This window comes from Canis lupus, chromosome 5 (assembly GCF_003254725.2).
Source record: "Canis lupus dingo isolate Sandy chromosome 5, ASM325472v2, whole genome shotgun sequence".
NCBI classification, from domain to species: domain Eukaryota; kingdom Metazoa; phylum Chordata; class Mammalia; order Carnivora; family Canidae; genus Canis; species Canis lupus.
The window spans coordinates 66,265,211-66,277,475 of NC_064247.1; the positions used below are offsets into that span (position 1 = coordinate 66,265,211).

Genomic DNA, 12,265 nt, shown 5'->3' on the forward strand with positions numbered 1-12,265 from the left:
GCCCCACATTCCCGGTGGGACTTGGAAAGCCCAGTGTTTATCCCTTAGGGCGGAAGGGGGTGTTTTTGCTGGGGAGGGGTGCAGGCCCACCAAGGGAGATCTGTGCAGACTACATCACAATCACAGGTCTGCCCGTGGAGAAGACACATGCAGAGCTAGGCCAGCTAGAGGCAGACCCAGGACCATGGGGTGGATGTTCCGGGAAATTACGTTCCACATATTGTTTGATTGATGACAGCTGGTTAAAGAAAGGTCTCTCCACCACAGGAACTGTTCAGAGGGCTTAGAGGACTGCTTGGCTAGGGGCATTGTAGGAGGGTTTCAGAGGCTGCGAAAGGCAAGGGTGGGCTAGATCACATCTGAGATCTAACAGTTGGTCTACCCATGGGAAAGAAGACATGGCCACTGGCTTCTATTTAAGGGCCTCTGGGATATGGTAACACCTCGCTTAACTGCAGTTTCAAATATTAAGCACTCTTAACTAGCTGAAAAATAACCAAGATTAGCAAGAAAATACAAAATGACTCAAGATTTTGAAGTACTGCTATAGAGTTCACGATTTCTGAGTAAGAGGGAGTGCAGGCCCTCATCCGTGACCCAGTGACTCTTATTTTACTCATGATTCTGACAGACTCAATGGACTGCCCAGCAGTAGCTGAGAGAGAAAAGTACTGAGTTCTGAGAAAAGTACTGAGGAAATTGGGGGAGAAGGGAGAAGATAATTTTTAATACCAAGATAACAAAGTAGAGAAAAGTAATCGGAAGTATAGCGAAGTGGGGCCATTTAATGAGAGGACCAACAATTGTACAAACTTTGGGAACATGTAAAGAAGAACCAGGTTATGAGTAAGGAGCTAAATTATGTTCAGTGGCGTCTGTTAAAAAAGAATAATGCACACTGCATTTCACGGAGCTCAGTAATGGAAGATTGAGGGGTAACTCAATAACTGGGAACTTGCAATACATACAGCAGACATATGATTAAGATACACATGATGAAAGTACATCTGCATATCAATATGAAAAAATATAAACAGGGGCCCTTGGGTGGCTCAGCGATTGAGCATCTGCCTTCAGCGCAGGGTGTGGTCCCAGGGTCCCGGGATCGAGTCCTGCATCGGGCTCCCTGCATGGAGCCTGCTTCTCCCTCTGCCTGTGTCTCTGATTGTCTCTCTATGCCTCTCATGAATAAATAAATAAAATCTTTAAAAAAAAGAAAAAATATAAACAGCTAAAAGAGAAAAATGAGCAAAGAGCGGGACATAAATAAGCATTTCATAAACATGCTGTACAAATGGCCAATCTACGTGTAAAATATGTCCGTCATTATTAGTAATCAAATACAGGCACACATTGGAAAAGGAGACTTGATTTTTGTCTGCCAGATTGTCCAAAATCAAAAAGAACCCAAATATTCCAAGTTATTTGGGATGTTGGGATGTAGGTCCTTTTAAGCATGATTGGAATGCATTCGGAAAAGTCAGTTTGGTATTTTTTTTTTTAAATCATCATCTTAATCCCTCATCAATTTTATCTAGAAATTCCACTCCCAGCAATTATCTGCCCCCCCATAAAAAATGAATATGAAGACTTGTGTTCAAGGATCCTCATCAGAATCTAGAATTATAAGACGTTAGAAACAGCCCGAAGTCCACTGGGCTATTCATGTGGTGGAATGTTCGTGGGTGAAATATCATGAAAACATCTAAAAATGGCATATCTTTGTAAAATGATGCAGACAAGATATTGTGAATCAGGTAGTATAGGTGAGATATATCATTGAGGAATAAAGGAAGTTGTAGAATTGTATACGAAATATGATCCTTTTGGTATAAAAAATTATTGTTACAATTAAGCCATATTTATACTGAACTCTGAGGCTACTCTCAATCCTTGGAGCCAATGTTCTCTCCTGAAATGAGACCAGAAAAAGGGGTCTTTTAACTTGCTGTTGTTTTCAGCTTAGAAAAATCAGTTGTTTTCTTTGGGCCAGGCATTCTCCTGGGTTCTTACGAAGATTATTTAATTTCATCTTTACCAACACCCTCTAAAGTTGAACCTTTACTTTACCTTACCATACCTGAGGCTCAGAGTCATTGCAAAATCTGTCACCAGTTAGTAAATGGCTCAATCAGGATTCAAATCCAGATCCATGTGTCCTCAGAATTGGGGCTCTCAGCAGTTCATCCATGCATCCATCCATCTACCATCTATTCATCTATCCGTCCACATCCATCCATCTGTCCATCTGTCCAGCCACCCGACCACCCATCTATTCATTTATTCATCTGTCTATCTATCCATCCATTTATTCATCCATTCATCCATCCATCCAACCATCCATCCAGCTAGCCAATACTTATGAGGGTCTTTTTGAGACAAATGATGCTACACCTTTTTGGATGAAGATGTGATTAAGGGCAGAAAGTTTGTATAATAGGATCACATGCAGAATGCACAGGAGTTGGTCCCTATTTGGATATTCACAGGGATAAGGATGAAAACCCTATTTTTCAAACCTCAGACATAGAATCCTCAAGCTGGAGCTATTGTGCCTTATGACATCCACTCATAATGTAGGGAAAGTTCTAGGATATATAACCATCAGGAAATGGAAGTCCAAACCAGGGGGCACTCTGATCAGCGAGAAGCCCAGGTGGGGTGGGGAAAGGTCAACATGAAGGTCTGAAAGAAGTTCAGGGAAGCAGGGGGACACCAGGGGGCTTCGAGTGGGGTTTGGGGGGGAGAGGAGAAACTAGTTTGGGAGATGGGAAAGGACAAGACTGGGAGTGGGCCAGAGGGGCAGGGTATTGGGAGACCCAGGGTTCCACTGGTAGACCCGGAGAGCAGGACGACTGTGCTCTCCTCAGGGCAGAGGCCTGGAACTTGGTCTTCGGCTCAGAGCAAATCCATGCTGGAGCTCGTTAAGCCAGTCATCAGCTCTGCACCTCAGGCCACGAGTTCCTTCCTCTGTGGCCACCAGGCTCACAGCAACCTCTTAAGAAGGACTAGTACACAAGCACCACCTCTAAGTGGCTCTGACTGGATCCATCTGGAGAGAGGCCATCCATCTCCTTCCTTCTTCTTCTTCTTCTTTTTTTTTTTTTTTTAATAAATATCTCCAGGTAATTCTAAGGTGCAGCCAGGTGGAGAAATAGTATCCTAAATCCTCTGAAATACAACCCTTTTTAAATACAGTTACCTGTTCACCCATTTTGTAGTCCTAGGGGTGCAGATTTCTTAGGCGAGGTGCCATTGGGGAAATCCAGGAGGGGTAGCTAGGCCTCAGGATGAGAGATGCTTATCCAGATACAGCCACACACTTGGGCACGACCTTGGCTGAGTCACTGCCCTCCCTGGGCCCGAGGGGCCTTCTGCAGAGGATTTGTGCCTGACCCCACGAGGGCTGGCTGCCCCAGTAGCAGTGGGAGCTTGAAGAATGAATGAATGCATGAATGAATGTGAGGCCTACTTCAAATAACCGAACTTAATCCTGAAAAGGCAACATCCCTACCTGCTTTATCCTTTATGGATGTAAGAATTTTATTTTGTTTTTTAATTTATTTTTTTTTAAGAATTTTAAATCCAGACTCCTGAGAATGTCTATAAGTCAGCTCTTCCTACTTCACCATAGGGTTAGAGGGTGAGAATGTGCTGCTGCCATATTTTCAAAACTTTATTTCATTTCTGAAAACCTCAGAATTTACAACCCTAAAACCACCCTCTTTTCACCACTAGTTTGGAACATCACCAATCTGCCTGTTGAAACTCCCGTTTCACTTGCCGATTAGACCAGCACAGAAACAGTAGGCATCTCAAAAAGGTCAGCCTTCCCAGACCAACCCACACTTGTAACGTTTTGCAATTTTGCAAGAAGGGACCTGGAGCCTGACCAAGTCACAAACTGTCTGATTTGAGCTTTTTTCCCACTAATTAAATTCAAACCATTAATCAGATGAGACACTGTTTCCTTTTTGCCTTTGACCTCCATTTGCTTTGCTCTTTGCATCTGTCACCCTGGAAATCTTAGCCTTCTGGGAGAGGGCTCACTTGAGCTTTTGAAGTTGGCAGAGAAAAGATAAGGCAAAGGAGGCAAACAAGATTTGCTTTATGCAAAGTGACCACAAGGCAAGCCTGCAGAGCCCACCGATGGATCTGTTACCCTCCAGCCAAAGAGATGGGATATTATTGTTCTAGTTTCATTTGTTTGCTTAACCATACAGTTTTCGTGTAATGTGCCCGGGGATGGGTGCAATTTGTCTTTTAAAAGTCTATTACTCTGCAGAGTGCACAGCCCTGACTTGCTTACCCTGATTGGGTGAAAAAAAAAAAAAAATACTGGACAGAGTTCAGTAGCTGTTCCTTACCCTTATCCTTATCTCAGCACTTTAAGATCAAGTTCTGCAAAGTGAGCTGGAAAAATAGGCCCCAGCCACTTGCAGTGTGTCCTCTATTGTGCTGAGAGGTGGCCCTGGCCTAAGTGGAGGTGACCCTGTGTGCCACCAAAAAGACAAAAAAAAAAAAAAAAAAAAAAAATCTAGAACCACAGTCAGCCTCTGGGATTTGAACCCAGGCACTGGGGAGGGTTCGGGGTACAGCCTCCTGCCTGACTTTGCTGTGTAATGATCTACGGTGTCTGGTTTCCAGAACGTCATGGTTATTAACCGCTGGGGCTTACTCAGATTAACGTCTGAACGCCAAGGCCAGTCCTATTACGTGGGTTGGCTTGGTCTGCTCATGTAAACTCTCACATGTGCTGACACATCCAGAAGGGACTGGAGCCTCCATACCAGCAGCGAATGTCCCCATCTCGGAGCTAAGGCAACAACTCTGGTGAGTGCTGTCTCTTACTCCATGGTGCACAGACTCTTCTATAGTCCTGAACCTTCTAAAGCCCTGTGGGCTTCAGGTCTGAGCCTCCAGAGGTTCCATTAGCTTATTAACCAGGCAACCAATGGTCCTCTCCTAGTGAGAGCTTCCCGCTGATGACCCTGGTCATTCCAAATGTGGAACCTCCATCACCAACGTTCCCTGAACCATATGCTGTTGGTGGTGCTGAAATGTGGTCCCTGACCTTAAGGGGTCATCCTCAATTGACTTTGTTTTGGTCCCAAGTATCAAATGAGCAGACACAAAATGACACATTTTGTGGGAGACTTGCTGGTGGGCTGAGAGGATTTCATGGACATGCCTGAGTTCAATGAGCCAGTGTTCTCAGCAGGAGCTTCGTAAATGCACAGGTGCTAGGACCTCACCCCAGAGGCTTTGACCCATGGTCTGAGCATGTTACCTGTAACAGCTGTGCCAGGTGAACCTGAGGCAGAGCCTGTGTTGAGAATGGTGCTTTTGGTGGAAGCCATTGACCTCATATAGTTAACAAGACCACGTTGTCTTGATTATGAAGGGCAATGAATAAATACTCAAGGGTGGATGAGGAAAGCCTCTATAGGAAAGACTGGCATTGGGAATGTCAAGGTCTACAGTGGGCCAGCCAGCTGGTAGTCAGGCCTGAACCCCATGCACATGATCAGGAACATATCCCTCACAAATCATGAAGACAGTCTCCCTTGTGACCTCATACTTCACTTGCATTTATCCAAGGCCAAGAAGGGGCTCCTGGCATGAGACAGGTAGTAGTGCAGGGGTTGGATGCTGGTCCAGCCCAACTGGAAGGCACAGGGCAGACCACATGTCTGTATTTTGCCCAGCACCAAAGGCTGGCATGGGCATCCCTTCATGGGAGAAGAGAGGGTGTGGTCAATGCTTAGAGAGAAATCACTGTTTTTTTCCTATGATTTTAGTGCAGGCACCTTCAACAGCAGCAGGCTTATTTTGTTGGCCCACAATGTCTTTTTGTTTGTTTGTTTGTTTGTTTGTTTTTTGACCCACAATGTCTTAAAAATGGGACATTTCACATATAAATGCAGAGATGCTGTTGCTCTTGGAAAACTCAGCAGACCTGGCCACACTGGGCCAGTGTCCCCGTCTGGAGCCCAGCCATGACTGTCATTGTGGCCAAGGTCTGGGCCGTCAGTTTGCCACAGTCCCCACCATCCCTTATTGTCTGCCCCCAACCCCCTTTGCCAGTCCACAGCGTCTGCCCAGTTACTGGAGGCAGTGGGTTTGAAGTGCTCCAGACAGTTGGGGGAAATGTGACATCGTCACAAATAATGTTGAGTAAAGTCATCCACAGTTGAAATTCCTTGCAGAGAGACTGGATCAGGTCACTGATGGGGGAAGCCGATAGCCAGTCACAGGTTAACGAGCCTTTTGCTCTGGGGAGGATATATAAATATACCCCAGAGGGGATCTGAACTTTCCCCCACCTATCTGATCCGTCTCTAATTGTTACCAATTGGTATTCCCTTACGTCCATGCTTTCTTTGTAATAGAGACGTTGTTCTCATTCTCCGGCTCAGAGTGACCCTATATTCCAGCTGCCCATCCACAGGGGTCACTGATTTCCTGGGACAAGAATTTTTAGGGTTTTGGTGTTTAAAACATGCTGTTTTCTTTCTTCCCTAAACCGGTTCCATTCATCTTAAATCAAGTGCACTGACATCCTTGAAAGCTACTCTTCCTGGATTTGTATCACTAAGCAAAGTTATAAGAATTTCACCAGACATGAGACACGCTTTTGTATTTTGTTAGTGCGTTTCTAAAAGATGACACATTAGCAGATGCCTGTGGCAACTGCATTCTGTCCTTGTTGGCCTTTCAGCCTGCAGAGAAGATAATTGTCTGTAGAATTGTGAGCTGGTGATGCCGTGCCCTCCGACCTCTGACACCGCGAGCTTGTTGAGGGTAGGGATGAGTTCACTGGCCCTTCCCGGGACTGTCCTGATGTCTGATCTGGAGCAAGCAGGACTGTTCCCAGAGACTGTAGCCCCAGCAGGAGCAGGTGCCTCATGGCGAACTCCGTGGTGCTCGACTGGCCCTGATCTACTTGGATGAAGCTTGGCCTCTTCAACAATGAGCAACAGTGGACAATGGTAGAGTGAGTCACCTTCCTCCTAGAGCTTCCTCCTCCCTGGTCCCACTTGGCCTGCGGGAACACGGTACGCGGATGAGCGGGTGCCATGCACTGGGGAAGGGAGTGCCACTGAGTGACTGCTGGAGGGCGCACATGAGGTGCAAAAATGAGACAAGGCCAAGGTGGTGGCTGCACACCTGGTGAGTGTGCTTGATGCCTCTGAGTCGCACAGCTTTAGGTGGTCACAAAGGTAAATTTTATGACGTGTATTTTACCACAATAACAAAAAAGGCAATGGGAAGGAAAAAGGAGACTATTCAATGAGAGATTTTTAAAATGAAAAATGAGAGGATCATATGGTTCTCGTCTTTTCTTTTATTAATGTGGTATATCACGTGGATTGATTTGTGGATGTTGAACCACTCTTGTAGCCCAGGAATAAATCCCACTTGGTCATGGTGAATAATCCTCTTAATGGATTGTTGGATCCCATTGGCTAGTATCTTGGTGAGAGTTTTGGCATCCGTGTTCATCAGGGATATTGGTTCGTAATTCTCCTCTTTGGTGGGTCCTTGTCTGAACAAGGTAACACTGGCCTTAGATAAAGAGTTTGGAGTTCCTTCCATTTCTATTTTTTGAAACAGCTTCAGAAGGATAAATATTAAATCTTCTTTAAATATTTGGTAGAATTCTTCGGGGAAGGCACCTGGCCCTGGACTCTAATTTGATGACTGATTCAATTTCCTTGCTGCTTATGGGTCTGTTCAGGTTTTCTATATCTTCCTGTTTCAGTTCTGGTGGTTTGTATGTTTCTAGGAATACATCCCTTTCTTCCAGATTGCTAATTTGTTGGCATATGAATCACGAAACTCTACCTCTGAAACTCATAATACACTATATGTTAATTGATTTTTTTAAAAGTTAAAAAACAACAAAATGAAATGAAAAATGATCATGATTGCCCCCCAGAGAGACGAGAGAAAGACTTGTGCTCATGGAACAAGATCGTAGTCTTTCACCTTCCTCATGGGAAACAACTATATGTGCTCATGTGTCTCTGTCACACACATACTTACACACCTATGCACACCTACATGCTGTCACACACACCTGTCTCTCACATACCCACTCACACACCTACACAGTCACATGCAGATAGACACACACCCCTATACCCTGTCACACACAGATAGATACACACACCTACACACTATCACATAGTCGTGCATACACACACTCACTCGAGCACACACATGTCTGTCTCTCACACATGCAGGCATGCTCACACACTCACATCCTGGAGCCCGTCAAGCACACATCTTGTAACCACTGCTGCCAGCTTGTCACTGGGCTGCAGACATCCTGGTGTGACCTGGGCCCATCGGTTTCCCCACCTGCAGATGGAGATCAAGGTCCCTCCAAGGATTCAGAGAAAAGTGACCCAGGATATTGATTTGTGAGCACCACAAACTGTGTGTCTTGAAACCACAGACACTTACAGTCTCACTGCTCCGGAAGTCTGGAATCAAGGTGTTGACAGGGCCATCCTTCCCCGCTCTTTGTGTCTCGGTCCTCCCTGGTGTTCCTCCTCTAAGGACCCCAGTCCTATTTGATCAGGGATCTGCCCCACGCCACTGTGACCTCATCCTAACTAATGACATCTGTTATGACTCTGTTTCCAAGTAAGGATGGTTTCTTAGGGACCCAGTCTGCCCCTGGCACCCCAAGTCCCTCTCTGCCCCAGAGCCTCTGAGAACCTCTTGACTTCTTCTGGAAACCCACAACTGTTTCTCCTGAGCATCTGTGATTCTGAAGGGACCTCTCCCGAGCCCTGGCTTTCACGGTTTAAAGGAAGTGAACGTTGCAGCCATGGTTTTAATTAAGGGTTGATGGGCCATGTCATGACATCATCAATAAAATGAGCATAATAAAAAGAAATAATTTGATAGGAGGCGTGGGAGGGCAGCCCAGGCTTTGCCATAAACCTACATTATGTAGCAATAAGAGGCCGTTTTAGAGAGCACGGGTGAACTTCGGGCTGCCCTGCCTGTCCTTTGTTTGCTAAGAAGCTCCGCCCAAGCTCACCAACACTCCGCAGCCCCAACCAGCCCAGAGACTGCCCGAGAGCATGGCATTTGCTGTGCTGCTTAGAGGGGTGACCTGACCAGGTTAATTCCAAACCACTGAGTCTGAGTCAAGTTATCTTCTGGAAATCATGCACCAGGAGATGCAGTGTTCTTGCAGTGGGGGCCATGATGTGACAATGTCTTCTTGGAGCTGTGTGTTACTGTGTGGCCTGAGACTGCAGGAAGCCGGAGTGGGGTTCCAGTGTTTAGAACTGAGCTCAGCCTTAAATATGGGCTCAGGGAGTCCTTGGCTGGATTTGTCCATGGCTGTCATTTCCTTAAAATACATGAATGAACCAAAGTCTCCTATTACTCTTAAATTCCATGTTCCTATATTCGTGGTTTAGAAAATTTGCTTTCTTGGGCACTGGGAAGATTTGGCATGCTATGTTACCTTCTGGGTGTTGCCATTTGAGGAACACTGATTGTTGGAATGGGCACAAAGATCACGGGACAGTTGTTCAGCACTATAGCCAAGTGTGTACTTACTGGGGCATCAGGCCAAGAGGGCTGAAGGCAGCCTGCAGCTGGCTAGTCAGGCTATGAACTACTGCTTCTAGTAGAGGGGGTGGCTTTCTGCAATTTGCCCAGAGGGGGTGTCTTACCTCATTCACAGGAAGATACCTCATTAGCTAACATAGCTCTAGTTGAAAGAATTGGAACATCAAAGACAAGAAGAGAGTGGACACACTACTTTCAAATCAGACTCCTCCATTGGTTCATGCAACAGATTTTTGTTAAGCACCTTTTATGCTCTGGGTGCTCTGCTCTCTGTGGGGAAGGGGAGTTGGGATGGAAAGGATCTTGGGAGTCTGAGGACACAAACTGAACCAATGAATAGAAGTCACCTGGATGCTGATTGTAACACAGTAGATGGAAGCATACTGACCAGGACATCTCTTGGAGAAGGCGTTAAGAACTGTTTGGACGTGGGAGCTGGGTACACCCTGTGAATGAGTCAGTCCATTCCTAGGTGTACACCTTGGAGAAACCCATGTCCAGGTGCCGTGGTAGATCTGCAGAAGATGGAACCCAGCTGCACTCTGTTTAAGTGCTCCCAGCCGGAAATAACACAAATTTCTATCAACAGTAACACAGGGCGATGACAGTGGTGACATCTTAGAAGAAAGCTAATGAACACACAAATTAGTGACGAATGAAAGAAGCAAGTCACAAACTACAGATACACTTAGATTGTGCTTTTGTAAAGTTCAAAAGCATGCAAGACCTCCTTACACATTCGTGGCCATACACAGGTGCCCAGTGCAGAGAAGAGCGGGCCACGGTCAGCTCCTGGGCCAGGAGGACACTGTATGGTAGGGGAGCTAGGGCTCCATTGTGTTTCATGGTCCCAAAGCTCACCTCTGGGATTAGTCTGAACCAATCCTAAGAGCATCTGCACCTTTGCTTCTTGAGGGAACTGGCTGTGAAGTCCAGCTCTGCAGCTTTCCAGTAGAGCGGGCCTCTTGGCTTTCTTGAGTCTGTTCTCTCATCTGTGAATGGGAATAATAGGCCCACCACCAGATAAAAGTAGTTGAAAACCTCACATGCAGCCTGGTGCTTTGACCCTGGCATGGACAGATGTCTGGAAAGTACTCTGGAGTATTGCAACAGTGCTTCGGAAGACATAGACTTCTGATTGCCGGGCATGTGGTGGATGTTAGATGCCTTCAGAAAAGGGCTTAAGTTGAGACAGAGAGAAACAGACACAGACACAGAGACAGAGGGAGAGAGGGAGAGAATGTTCCGCCCACCCAGGGGTGACGCCACTGTGGCTTATGCCAACGGGGTTCCAGCTCCTGACCTACTTCCTGTCTGCCCATTGCATGAGCCTCAGATTTGCTGAGTCAGTCCTCACAATCCTGTGAGCCAATTCCCAACTCCTTGCAGCAAATCCCCTTAAAAATCCATATTTGTACACTGCTTCCCTCACTTATTAATTAGATCATCTTGGACCAATCGTTCTGCCTCTTGGACAGGAAATAATCACTTCACAGAGAATTAAAGAAGAAGAAATAGTATAAAGTTCTTAGCCCTTGGCCATTTCTATTAAGAAGTTCTCCAGAAATGTTAGACATTATCTTCATTATCATTGCTCAGCACAGTACTTTTGAAGAATGTTATGATTCTCATGGGAAGAGGTAGTGGAGCTCCAGAGAGAGGGTTGTTCCCCAACCCTCCACACACACACATACCAGGGAGGGATGAGAGTGCTCCCAGGTGACCACAGCCAAGGCCAGAGAACAGGTCACAGGAGGGCTGGTGCTTCCTCTTGGGTCCCTCCGGAGACTCACCATGGAAGGTGAACCTAAATACCATGTGGTGAAAGTTCCCAGCCACACTCAGTGCACAGTCCTGGGTGGTGTCCAGGGGACACCATGCGTGTGTGACATCTTAGATGCCCATTCAACATCTGAGGACATTTGAAAGCACCTGGAGAAGAGCTCCTAGCAAGAACCACCCAACTGAGCCCTTCCTGAATTCCTGACCCACAAAATCCTGTCCCCACTGGGCATGCTGTCCCCATGAGATGAGCTGATGCTGGCCAGAGTGCAGGGAGGGCGGCCTGGGCAATGTTTCAGACTGCAGGGTTGACATCCTGGCCCCACTGCTCCCTGCTGGAGGACCCCAGGCACGTTATTTTGTCTCATCTGTTTACAGTTTCCTTATCTGTAGGTGGCTGCGTCTCCTGGGGCTGCCCTGAGGAGGGGACGCAGAAGTGCAGACCGAGCCCTCACCAGCTGAGAGCCTCTGGCAGTCTGTGGATCAAGGACAGACACAGGGGCCGGTGATGTGGCAGGAAAGTCTGAAACTGCCTTCTTGGCTCTTCGCACAAGGGAGGGCCCTGGGCCAGCCTGGTCAGGGACAGGCAGAGCCATGACTCAGAGCATCCTTTTCCTCAGCCTGGCTTGGAAAGGGAAAGTGTGATGCCATCGTCATCCTGGGGAATCTGCGGCTTCATCATCTCTGTCCGGGGGCGGGGAAGGGGACCACCATGGAATTCAAATGGGGGAAGAGGGGTCAGCGAGGAGGCAGGGCTATGGCTGACATGCCTGCTTCTCCGGATCTTCAAGGACAGAGAAGTCAGACAGAAAACATACTATCCCAATTTCACTTGCGAACCTACTCCCTGGACCAGCTCTCGAAGTTTCGCTGCTGTGTAAGT

The 12,265-nt window shown here is 46.8% G+C and overlaps 1 long non-coding RNA gene across 5 annotated transcripts in view; it reads right to left on the minus strand.

Moving 5' to 3' along the window:
• The window catches only part of LOC112646787 (uncharacterized), a 29,537-nt gene extending 20,728 nt beyond the window's left edge, over positions 1–8,809 (minus strand). For 2 of the 5 annotated variants that reach the window (XR_007410922.1, XR_007410921.1), the window contains exon 1: positions 8,473–8,809. This is a non-coding gene — a long non-coding RNA (uncharacterized LOC112646787). The remainder of the gene's footprint in view (positions 1–8,472) is intronic. The other 3 variants (XR_004816030.2, XR_003127890.3, XR_003127889.3) reach the window with 3 other exon arrangements.
• Between the last annotated feature and the right edge of the window lie 3,456 nt (positions 8,810–12,265).